The sequence below is a fragment of the Ceratosolen solmsi genome, unplaced genomic scaffold (genome assembly GCF_000503995.2).
Source record: "Ceratosolen solmsi marchali unplaced genomic scaffold, CerSol_1.0 scaffold25, whole genome shotgun sequence".
In the NCBI taxonomy this organism is placed as follows: Eukaryota; Metazoa; Arthropoda; class Insecta; order Hymenoptera; family Agaonidae; genus Ceratosolen; species Ceratosolen solmsi.
In genome coordinates, this window is record NW_011948444.1 from 1,579,077 (window position 1) to 1,591,336 (window position 12,260).

The following is a 12,260-nucleotide window of genomic DNA, read 5'->3' on the forward strand; positions in this document are numbered from 1 at the left end:
TATAAAATTCTTGAAATTGGTTTTCAAAAAATAATTTTAAATTAATATTAAACTAATATTTTTACGAATGGCCGTCTTAATTATTATAAGCTATTGCCGAGGGATTTAAAAAAATTTATATAATTTTCAATATAACTAGTCTTGTATAAACATTGAATAGACATACATGCTTACCTTGGTCACTCAATATTCGGACATGCATATGCACCTTCGTGTAAGAGATGAAGAAGCTTCAGAACCTTTAGTTCAATGGAAGAACGAAAAAGGGAGAAAGATAATTAATGATCAGCTTTCTTGCATAAGCGAACAAACTAATGAACGACGATGGCACTAGTTACAGCTGATACTATACTTTGCGTGAAAACAATGCGTTTCCTCATTCGCGACCGTTACTTGTCGGAAAATAGCTTTCATTCTCCGCGTGATGCATCGCGAGTATTTAGCTGAAGGCCTCTTAAGAACCGGTCAAGTAGAAGTAAAAAAGATTGATACATCCGTTGCAACTGATTTTTCGTAAATACCCAGAGCAGATACGATGCATGCGCTGTATTTTTAACAATGTGTTGAAGTTCTATTATATACGTAATTGAAAGTATTATAGACCAATTTCATTCGCATGTTGTAAATTATTGAAAATGAAGTTTGGCTTTAAAATTTGATTTATGCAAGTATAAGATTTTATTTTATACATTTGTTTACCTTATATTTTTGCATATTAAAAAGTATCTTTAATCGAATAGCGGATTTTTTAAATCAAATGATTTTTAATTGAATATTATTTTTAATTGATTATTGTAATAATAGGTTTAATATAATTATAATTTCATTAATTTTAAATTTATTAAAAGCAATTAAGTAATTAATGCAAGGAAATAATTTTAAAATGGATATAATTTAAAATCGGCCTATTACCTATATTATACAAAATTATATATATTTAAGACTAAGAAAAATATTATAAATACTAAAAATATCTATGATTTTAAGTTTTAATTACTTCATCATACATAAATTACTTTTATTTTTATTAAAATCAAAATTACTTTACAATCGTATAAAAACTTATTAATAAAAGATACAGATATATACAATTTAATGAATGTGATTAATTTTGACTTATTTGTGAAGGGTTCGAAAATTCTATGATTTTATTTAATTTACATGCACAATTTCGGTTCTTTATATCGAAAACGATACGCACTTAGTCACTTAGGGCACTCGCTAAATACCGTTACAAAAGGAACTAATTCTTATTTCCGATAACCATTAAAGTACAAAACCAAATATGGATTACTGTATTTTCTAAGTAGAGTCGAAAATATTTTGTGTCTAAAATGGATTATCAAATAAAGAATATTAAAATAAATAAAAATAATCGAAACTCACGAGCATGCCCATGATCAGACAAAACCTTTTCTGCTCGTTCTTTTCTTGTACATTGCATAATGTACATCTTTTATTTTACACACTAATATATCTTATTGTTTCATATTTTCTTAAAAGTCTTATCATATCTTTTATTTATTTTAAAACTGTTGTTTGCAATTAAATTTTAACTTACGAAATGTTATCAATGTATTTGTGTGTGCGTGCGTGTGCGTGTGCGTGTGCGTGTGTGCGTGTGCGCGCGCGCGCGCGCGCGTGTGTGTGTGTGTGTGTGTGTGTGTGTTATTAATATGGAATGTTAATGTAATTTTGAAATGATTTTAGTATATTAAAGATCATAACAAAAAGTTTATTAAATAAATCAATATATAATGTAATTGACTGAACAATTTTTCGTTTTATAATAAGAATTTTAGTTAGATTTTATTAAATACACACACATACGTGCACGTACACACGCGCACTAATAATATTGATAGAGAAAAAAAGAGAGTTCATGAATACTTCCTTTGAATCTCATTTTGATTTCTTGATATTTGATAGAAATTATAGAGATGGCATTTCAAATAAATTAATAGGTCGATATTAGAATTATATTAATAAAAATTATTGTACGTTTTACGTAGAAGAAAATAATCTTAAATTTGTTAAAATTTAAAGTAGCTAAAATAAAAAATTCTTTTAATTAATAATGCATTATATCGTATATTTTCATATCGTAATTTCTCCTACTAGTACCCCTAAAATATTAATTCCTTAGTTAATCTTTTGGAAATATATGTTTATCACTATATTGAGTAGACCATAATTACTTACTTCTTTCATAACGAACTTTGATTTCGTTTATTATATTAATAAAATTATATTTCATTGATATAAAAAATTATATTAATAATTTTACTTCTTTTATAGATATTTATTTGAAAAATATAACTCTTTGAATGTAAAAATATGAAAATAGTGATAAATATGCCATTTTCATTGATATCGCATTTGATTTTTTATAATCTTTTATTCTTATTTAAAATATTTTTAGAAATTGGTTTGATTTTTAAAATAAGTTATATACGAGGAAATGCAAAATACGTAAGTGCCAAAACTGGGATACTTGTACTTTGTACTTCGGCATTTATATCTTTAATTTCATTAAAATAATTTTAAGCGATATAATAAATTATAACATCTTAAAATATTTTATTATTCTTCTTTAGGATATTCTATTGAAAAAATGTAAAACAGAATAAAACATAAAACAAGAAATAAAATATATGTATCAAACAACTATATATTGTTATTAAAATGTTCATCTATCTAAAGATGTAAACACTGTTAACGAATAAAATACACTATATAAACATATCCAATTTTATTTTTTTATTATATAATTTACTTATTACTGTATGTTAAAACATTTAAATTTAAAATTCAAATTAAAGTAAGTACAATCATTTTTTGTTAACCAGAGTATGAAATCTAATTTATCCTTTTGTAATAAATTATATATATCTTTTTTTTTGATATATTAATTTAAATCTAGTCGTATTTTTAGAATGTAAATGCATTTTTTTTTAATAAATAAGTTATTAATAAATTATACAATATTATAAATAAATAAATATTCTTAATTACATATGAATGTTAATTTTTTTTTATTTAGATACAGTTACTTCTGTACAACTAGCATAATTTATATTAAACATACATTAAGTAATTACCGAAACTTAAGGGTATGTGCAACACTGAAACTCACTTGTTATGATATATTATAATAAATATAGAATATCGGTTGGGTACATAACTAATTATAAGAAAATGATTTATTGTATATTTTATATGGTAGTCTACTGGCGTGCAATTAATTTCCAGTTACAAGTCTCATCTCATCAATTCTTCTTTTTCAATCTTGTTTATTCTTCTAGCTAAGGAAAGTAAATAGGACCCTGAAAAATCACATGCATACTAGAAATTCTAACTGATTGGCCCTTACAACGCATACAGGTGCCGCTTCCGCTCGATTACTTCTGTTATTTATTTTTAAAATAAACTTTAAATTTATATTATAACATGATTATATTATATTACGATGTCCGATGAATTATTGGTTAATAACATTTTGTTATCTATTTTCACTTTACTTTATTAAGCATTTTTCCTATTTATTATATATATTTTATTCTATCTTTCTGTGAATTTATAGCAAGTGAATGCATGGTTAATTACTTAAATATCTAATTTCAAATTCATTGCTCGATTTTTTAATGAATTTTTATTCCTAAAATTAAAAACAAAACAGTTCTAGCTAACAACGTATTATATATTACATTAATATATTGTTATTTTCCTTATTAATTAAAATCTTTATAAATATTGTTTAGCAATACAAAGCTATTTATTTTGTTCAAAAAATTTTTTATTTTATTTATATACAATTATCAATCTATAGTACCACAAAAAAAATAAATTAAAACAATAAGGTGAGTAATATTTTACTCACTATTTTACTCAAATGTACTAGAAATTCAAGTGGCACTTGCCATTCCTAATGCTGTAATATTTTATAAAAATGTCTAATTTTATATCCAATTCATATATGGTATTTAAATTTTTTGTTTTGTTTTGAATATAAGCATGCTACAATACATTATTATATTGGTTATTACAAATTGTTAATATAAATTCGAAAAAAGAATTATGTTGTGCAATACTAATGAGCTGTATGATTTTCGTACATAAAATATAATAAAATACTACACTTATTACCTGCCGTATTCATTTAATCTAATCTTGATCATCTATCGTTAATTGTAACAATTACAATGAATTATTTTACTAGCTTGTTTTATAATTATTAACATAATATAAGTCTGTGTATACCAGATAAATCTTGTCTCCATGAATTAGACTTCACTAGTAAAAATATCATGAAAGTATACTTTAAAGATTTTCGGTCAATATATATTGAATACAATAACTATAAGGTATAAAAGTTGTTAAGAAAATATACCGTTCGAACTTATAGCAAACTATCAACCTATTTCTTCTACGCTTTAAAATTTATTATGCATATATAAAAAATAAAAATTATTAAATATTGTATTAAAATTGAAAGATTTGATCTAAAATAAACCATATAATGTGTTAATATGACTTTAGGAAATTAAATCCGTTGAATTTTATTATATAAAAAATTTTTATTTATTGATAACAATTTTTCATTACAGTATTTATCTTACAATTAAGACAAATGGTAAACCATAAATTCAATACATATTTCTTTATATTCAAAAGAAATACTGAAAGTATGATTATAATATATTATAACAATAATATTTTATATTATAATATAATACGCAAAAATAAAAAAGTCATACTAAAAGACGATTTATTAAAATTTTTTAATTAATAACATAATTCACTATGGAGACATATTCATTTCATTATAAAATTTATTATAAAAACTGCACGCATTTATAAATAATTTAAATTTGTTATTATAGAAGTACGACAAAAGATCACACCAACATCCGGTACGAATGCTACAGGCAATCAAAGCATTTGCAATGTTATAGAGTTCCAACTGTGCTGAAGAAAGACAAGGAAGTATGTATGCGGTTTGGTATAACACTGGTTATCCAAGGATAATCGAAAAGCTCGTGAGAACTTTCACTAAAATAGTAAACAACTTAAATACGATATATTACACATAATTAAACAGATATTTTCCAATGAGCACTACTATTCTTAAAGAACTCGGAAAGTAAGTAACATTTATAAGCAACGAGCTCAAATCCACATCGAATAAGGCTTTTTGATGACTTGAAACTAATCCTACTTCTATATTTTTCCAGGATATCAAATATAAAGATACATTTAATTAATATGCACATAACGAGCAAATAACACTACTTTAATCGCAAAAATAGATAAAAAAGCAAAGTTGTAATTCGTTTGTATTTTTGGATTATAATAATCTATTTAATAGTTATGTCAATGCTATAATTGGAATAAAATTATACGATATTTAGATTAAACTTCACTCAAAAATAAGGTATTATTTGATTTATAAAAAAAAGGAATAGAAAATTCTACGAATTCTATGAATGATAAGTTTTATTTTATTCATTTACTTCAACCGAGTTGAGGAAATTTTTATTTTTCATCGCTTTGATTATTAATAATATTTGCAATATGAAACATTTATTTTCGTCGATAATAATGCGTTAAATATTTAATAATGATAAAGTTAAATGATAAAATATTAAATTAAATTATATTAAAGTTAAATTATTCAATGATTAAATAATGATAAATAAATTTTATAATAAATAAAATATCGATTGATGTAATTGATACTTCTTCAATTAAAAATTATAATAAATTTATGGCTTTACATTATAAAGGTGAGTGTTTAAAATTATTTAGCACAGAAATATGCTTGATATTAATGACAAATATATAAAAACATAATATACTTCATATTTTTATTTTTTACTATGTTACTTGCACCATATCTATCCATAATCCATCATACATAAAAGATTAATAGTTTTTAGTGATTGTGTCTATATTGACCATAAGATAGCGGATTTTCGTATTTGGCAACAGACAATAATATTTCTTATAGTTTCTCTATTATGCTTTTATTTCATGTGGTATATACATATTTGTATGAATTAATTGGCGTTAGATGTACGTTTATAAAAACAAAACATTCTTTGTATTTTTTGCAGAAATGTTTATTGTAGTCTGGTCTTTAACTCCTTTACAATATATGCCCAATGAATTTATGTTTATATATTTTTTTTACATTATACATAAGAAGGCATATATATTTTTATTATATAGCAGTTTTTTTAGAAAAAAAGATATTCTTTATGATAGATTACAGAAATCATCAAAATAATGTAATAGTGATTTTGTATTTAAATTAATTATTATAACTTGATTAACTATAGAATATTTAAATTTAAAGGAAGTTTTAAATAACTTATTTAGTTTCGAACTTTTATAAATATATTTAGAACAACATAAAAAACTTTGAGTGTATCTAACAATTTATAAATTATAAGATTTTTTACAATTTATGTTGATTTATTATGATGATATACATTAATAAAATCACTAAATTTTTTTATTTATAAGTTTCTTTTATTTGGAAAATATAATTATTAAAAATATGTGAGCCAAATTTTATTATAAATCTGTAATGTCTTCAATTAATAAAATTTTAATGGCTAATGTATGCGCGAAAATATACTTTATAGATTTATTAAACTTGATTATTGATATTGATGTTAGCAATTCTAATAAGTCTAATTTTAAAAATTTCCTATTTTTTAAAGAGAGCTCTGATAAATTTTTTAATTTCCTTTTTCTTAGATTTACTTTCCTATGGTTTCATTTGTTAATAATAGTTTGATCTGGTGGCTATTTGTATAATAATTTTCTAGTTTATATTTTATAATTCAAGAGTATTGAAATTTGTTTTATTTAATTAAATATATGAAAATTGTATAAATTAAACAAATATGTTAATTCGTATTAATAATTATTTAACTAATTATATTAATAGCGACAGAAATAACTATTCAATAATCAAGGATGATGTACTGTTATTTAATTTTAATGTCTCCTATTCAAATACAAATTTCAATAATTTTTTAAAATATTGGAAGAACATTGATAAGAAAACGATTTAGAAATCTGATATTAGATCAATAAAATATATATTACAAAATTGTCGAAGAGGAGTTATTTATGAATGCTTTCTGGAAAATCATTAAAAAATTTATAAGAACATAAATTTTACATAGTCTTATATCTTTCCAATTTAAATTAAACTGCCTAATTGCAAACACAATGTAATCAAAAGATTTATAAAACTGAAATTTTTTATAAATTTTTACTGAAACTTGTAATAAAATTTTTAATAATTATATATATATATCGTTATACGTATCATTTCATTACATATTTGATATGTGGATATTATAAAATAGTAGGCATTAATAAAGTAAATAGGTGTATTTACATATAGTGTAAAAAATATGTAGTTCTATAAACAGTCGAGGTTGTATTCAGTTGCAATATTAAAATATTTTATTTCTAATTATTTTAATAACATAATACAAATAAAATAATAAAGATAAAAAAATAATCTTATTGCTGTGTTACTATATTATTTCTATTTCTTTAGAACTACTTTTTGTTTTATTTTTCTTCGTTTACGTATGAAATTGCTTAATTTTTTGGAGAACTTTTGTATTTTAAACTATTGATATCATTAATAATATATTAACAGTAGATTCTAATTCTAAATAATTTTCATGTTTGATTATTAACATTATTTTTGCCACATGAAAATTAATATTACAAGAAACTTTAAGTAAAAGAATGTGTTTGAGAGAAATAAAGATAATTCTTGGTAGATGGATGAATAACCAGTGAAATTCCTGGCTAAAGTAGAGAACTGAAAAATAGTACAAGAAAGCTTATTAACACTACATTTAATAAGAGATTTATTTATTTATTATTTTCATATTCATATGCCATTGCTTCAATAATTGGTGAATACACTAACACCCATTGTAAATATATGGCGTACTTTAATTAGATTACTGATAATTTCAGATTATTTACTTTTCTGTTCTTCTCGTCTATCGATAAATCACTGTCAGTTATTCTTCTTTCGTTTTTTAATTTCTGATAATTTTGTTTCTTCAACTCCTTTTTATATTTAGTATATTGAATGGTGAATTTCAATTTGCATTCTATGTTCCCGATTTTATTAAAAAAAGAGCAAAATCTTTACAGGTATGTACAACGGGGCATAAAATAATCTCAAAGTTAACAGAAATTTCTCAAATCAAACATCATATGTGTATATAGTCATATATTGAGCAAGCACATATTTTTGAAATTTCAAAACTATATTATGTATTGCCTTAAATATTTGTTATGAGCAAATAAATAAAAATACAATAATAAATTGTTTATTAAAAAAAATGATGTTTTGTTTGATTTTATGTTTTATAATAATTGTTGTTAAAAAATATTTAATATACAGGAATACGTACAATCTCAATTGGGATCGACAATGTGGTATCGATACCATATCGTAAAAATTTTCATTAATACAATCGTTTTCTGCTTATGTCTCGAGCTGTTTTGTGATTAGAAACATATAATAATATCGATTGTAACAGTTACGTATTTCGTTATATACATCTAATAACTTTTAGAGCATTTTATTTATTCTCCTTTTTAAATAAATATCGATGTATATATAAAAATAGATAACTTTTTAATTTTTCATATAAATATAGATAGAAAACTTTTTTTTGGGACATTTTTTACCCAAATACATTCATATGTTCATTCATTTACCCTCGGAAGTATTTATATGTTCCCATATTTATCCGTTCTCTGGTAAAAGTAATTATTTTTTGTATTCGCTTTATGTATTATCAATCTAGCAATATTGTAAATGCACAACGTTATATTCTCTAAAAGTGCGCCTTAAGTATTATCTCAAGCTTTGTATTATAATTATTGTACGATTGATTTCACCTCATTTTTAATCCTTAAATTGTACCTTATTTTCATATACTTTTTTTATCGAATATTATAAAATCCTTTATTATTTTACTATTCATCGAGTTTTTTTTTTAAATAATCACACGTTATTCTATTACATACATCTTTGCTTGAAATTCAATCTTGAAGAGGCTACAATGAGAAAAAAGAACTAATGTATATTTTTGTAATTTTTATTAGAAATACATAATATATGTAAGATCTTCGTATTAAAATATACTATAACATTTTTTATAATAGATCAAAAAATTTGAGCATGATACAATTGTTAATCATATATAAAATACAATTTTTATTAAGTAGATATGTAAAAAAAAGCAAGCATATAGATCAAGATAACATTTTTAATAATATAACTTTTTAAGTACAAATTCTTTAAGTTCTTTGACGAAACAAAATATAATAATATAGAAAACTTAAAGAAAGAGTTATGCGTGTGTTCTTAGTATTTTAATTTTTGTTGTTATTTACTTAGAATATCGACAATTAAAATATGATATGCTAATATGTAATATAATAGCTGTCTTGATCAAATGAGCGAATTAATTGTAATCTTATGACTACATTTGTTGTATGAAAAAATATTCCTGTTACTCACGGAATGTGGCCAATCTAATGGAACTTGCAAAGGCACTAATATTTTACTAAAGAATGTTAGAGAATGAAGGAATGAAGAGAATTACTTACATGTTGCGAACTAATGAAAATGAATTTGTTAATCAATGAATGTTACTATGTTATTACAAAAATTATATAGCAAAGATCAGACTTATATAATGGAAAATTGCCAAATTAAACAAATCTTCAGATATATAGATAAATAGATAGATGGATGAATAGGTAGATAGAGATAGAGAGAGAGAGAGAGAGAGAGAGAAGGAGAGAATGAATTTATAGTAGCTCGATTCATCTTCTTATTAACATTGTTCACTACATGAATTTGTATAGACACCTAATATTTGATATTTACCAAATTTAATTATAATCAAAGTATTGAAAGAAAAAAAGAAGAAAACAATAGGAAACTACAACAAAAAAAGCAGAATTAAAATTTGTACGAATCCTTGTGCTGGCATTCTTTTTAACTAGCAAAATTAAGACTGAATTATGTTAACTATAAGTTATCAGCATTGCAACTAGTCCTTTTGAACTTTTAATCTTTCAATTGGGCTGCAATATTCTTAGATTCTCTCTTTTTCTGTTTCATTTTTTTTCTATTCTATTGTATTGTTCTACAAAATATTTTACAATATAATATTGTATATTTTGATATATTGTTTTTAATTAAATTTAATTAATTTTTTAATTAAATCTGTTTTTAATTATTTTTATTTCTGATAATATATTGTAAAGTTTATAAATATATATTGAAGAAAGTTTTATATGTACGTAGCTCTTAGTAATTATTATTTAGATTTAAAAATATTAATATAAACTAAATTACTTTTGTATTTCTATATTGTATACAATATTTAGAAATGTATAGCTTCCATATTTGAGTAAACTACTCGTAGTTTTTAAAAATTATCTGTAAATTTGAAGGATTGTTGTATATATCCGATTATATCCGTATATATCCGATTATATCCGTATATATCCGATATAGTCGTATATATCCGATAATATATGGTATCAAATATCTTAAGCTAAAAAATCTATTGATAATTTAATCTTTCAAATATATCGACTTAATGCAATATGTAAATATATTCTATCATTGATTAATTTTTATCTCAAATTGTATATTACTTATTCTGTTTTATCTACTCGTCATTATTTTATACCTAATTTTTTTTTTAGCCTTTTAAACTAGTTTCTTTGACTCCTCTCACGTACACATGTATACTCTATGCAATGTTTTTTCACATTCCATCGTGACGTGCTCATATATGATATTCCGTTATGAAAATAAAATGGAATATAACATTATCGAAGGCCGGTTTTAAGCATTTTATTATATTGACGGGAGATCTGATGGCGAATACCACGGAGGCAGCCACAGTTGAAGTATAGTAGAAGCTATTTCTGTCCGCTCACCCAGTCGGATCAAACCTCCTCGTGCAAAGTAGCAAACGGTAGCAAGTGATTATTAGGAGTACAGTTGAAGTGGCCGCGCCTTTAGATATCATAAAATAATGATGCGATAGGTTGATATAGATAGATAGATAGATAGATAGGTAGATATATAGATGTAGATAGATAGATATAGATGGATAGATAAATAGATATAGATAGATAGATAAATAAAAGAAATGGATAGAAAGAAAGGCTAAGTAAAAAGAAAAGTGAAGTGAAAAGATAGAGTAGCAATTTTGTTTTTCATAAGATTTGAATTGGATTATTACGATTCTTGAATATGAATTTAATGTTAATATAACTTAGATACAAATCTGCATTTACATATCAATCTTTTTCTTTTACAAATATAAAAACGGAAAAATTAAATTAAAGATAAAAGTGATTTATCTTTTTAAAAACATTTTCATGAGTTATCCTCATAGTTATAAGAACTTTCGAATTTATCTACAGCTAATACGAGAATATTTAAATAAATTTAATATTTATTTAATTAATAGTTTTAAAAACATGGTACAAATTGTGTTGGCAAATTACAGAATAAGTAACAATTATAATTTTAATATGAAAGTCGACGATCTTTGATCGAAGTGATTTATCAATTTATAAAAGTAAGTATAATTTTATTCAATTATTAAAAAAAACTTTTACAAATTTTTAAACGGGATAATCTATAAAAAAAAGAAATATGAAAATAAAAGAACAACATTGTGAAGAAGCTTTTATTCTATGTTAGTTAGAAATTAATAATATTTCAAAGCGCTATTTATATTTTATATTTATATAAACGCTATTATATTTATATAACAAAGCGCTATTATATTCATATAAACAATACTATTTTCATAACTATCCCTGTTTATTTCCAATAATAATACAATTTTCTTTTAAATGTTGATATATACTTTTTGTTAAAATAAATAATGGAACAAGTCTTAATTAGCTTAATTATTAATTATTAAGTATTAATAATTAATTAAAAAATAAAATATAGTTTCATGATTTTAAGTTGGAGCATAGCAAAATCTGTAAACATGTTTATGTAATGTGTATTATGCATTATATAATAAGTAATCTAGACGTTATAAATAAACTAAATAAATTTATAAATGAGTATTGCCTACATTTATCATAAAATCTACTCATAATTTTAGATCTCAAGGTTTATATTTCATAGCTTTAGAACAATTATCTGGCATTAA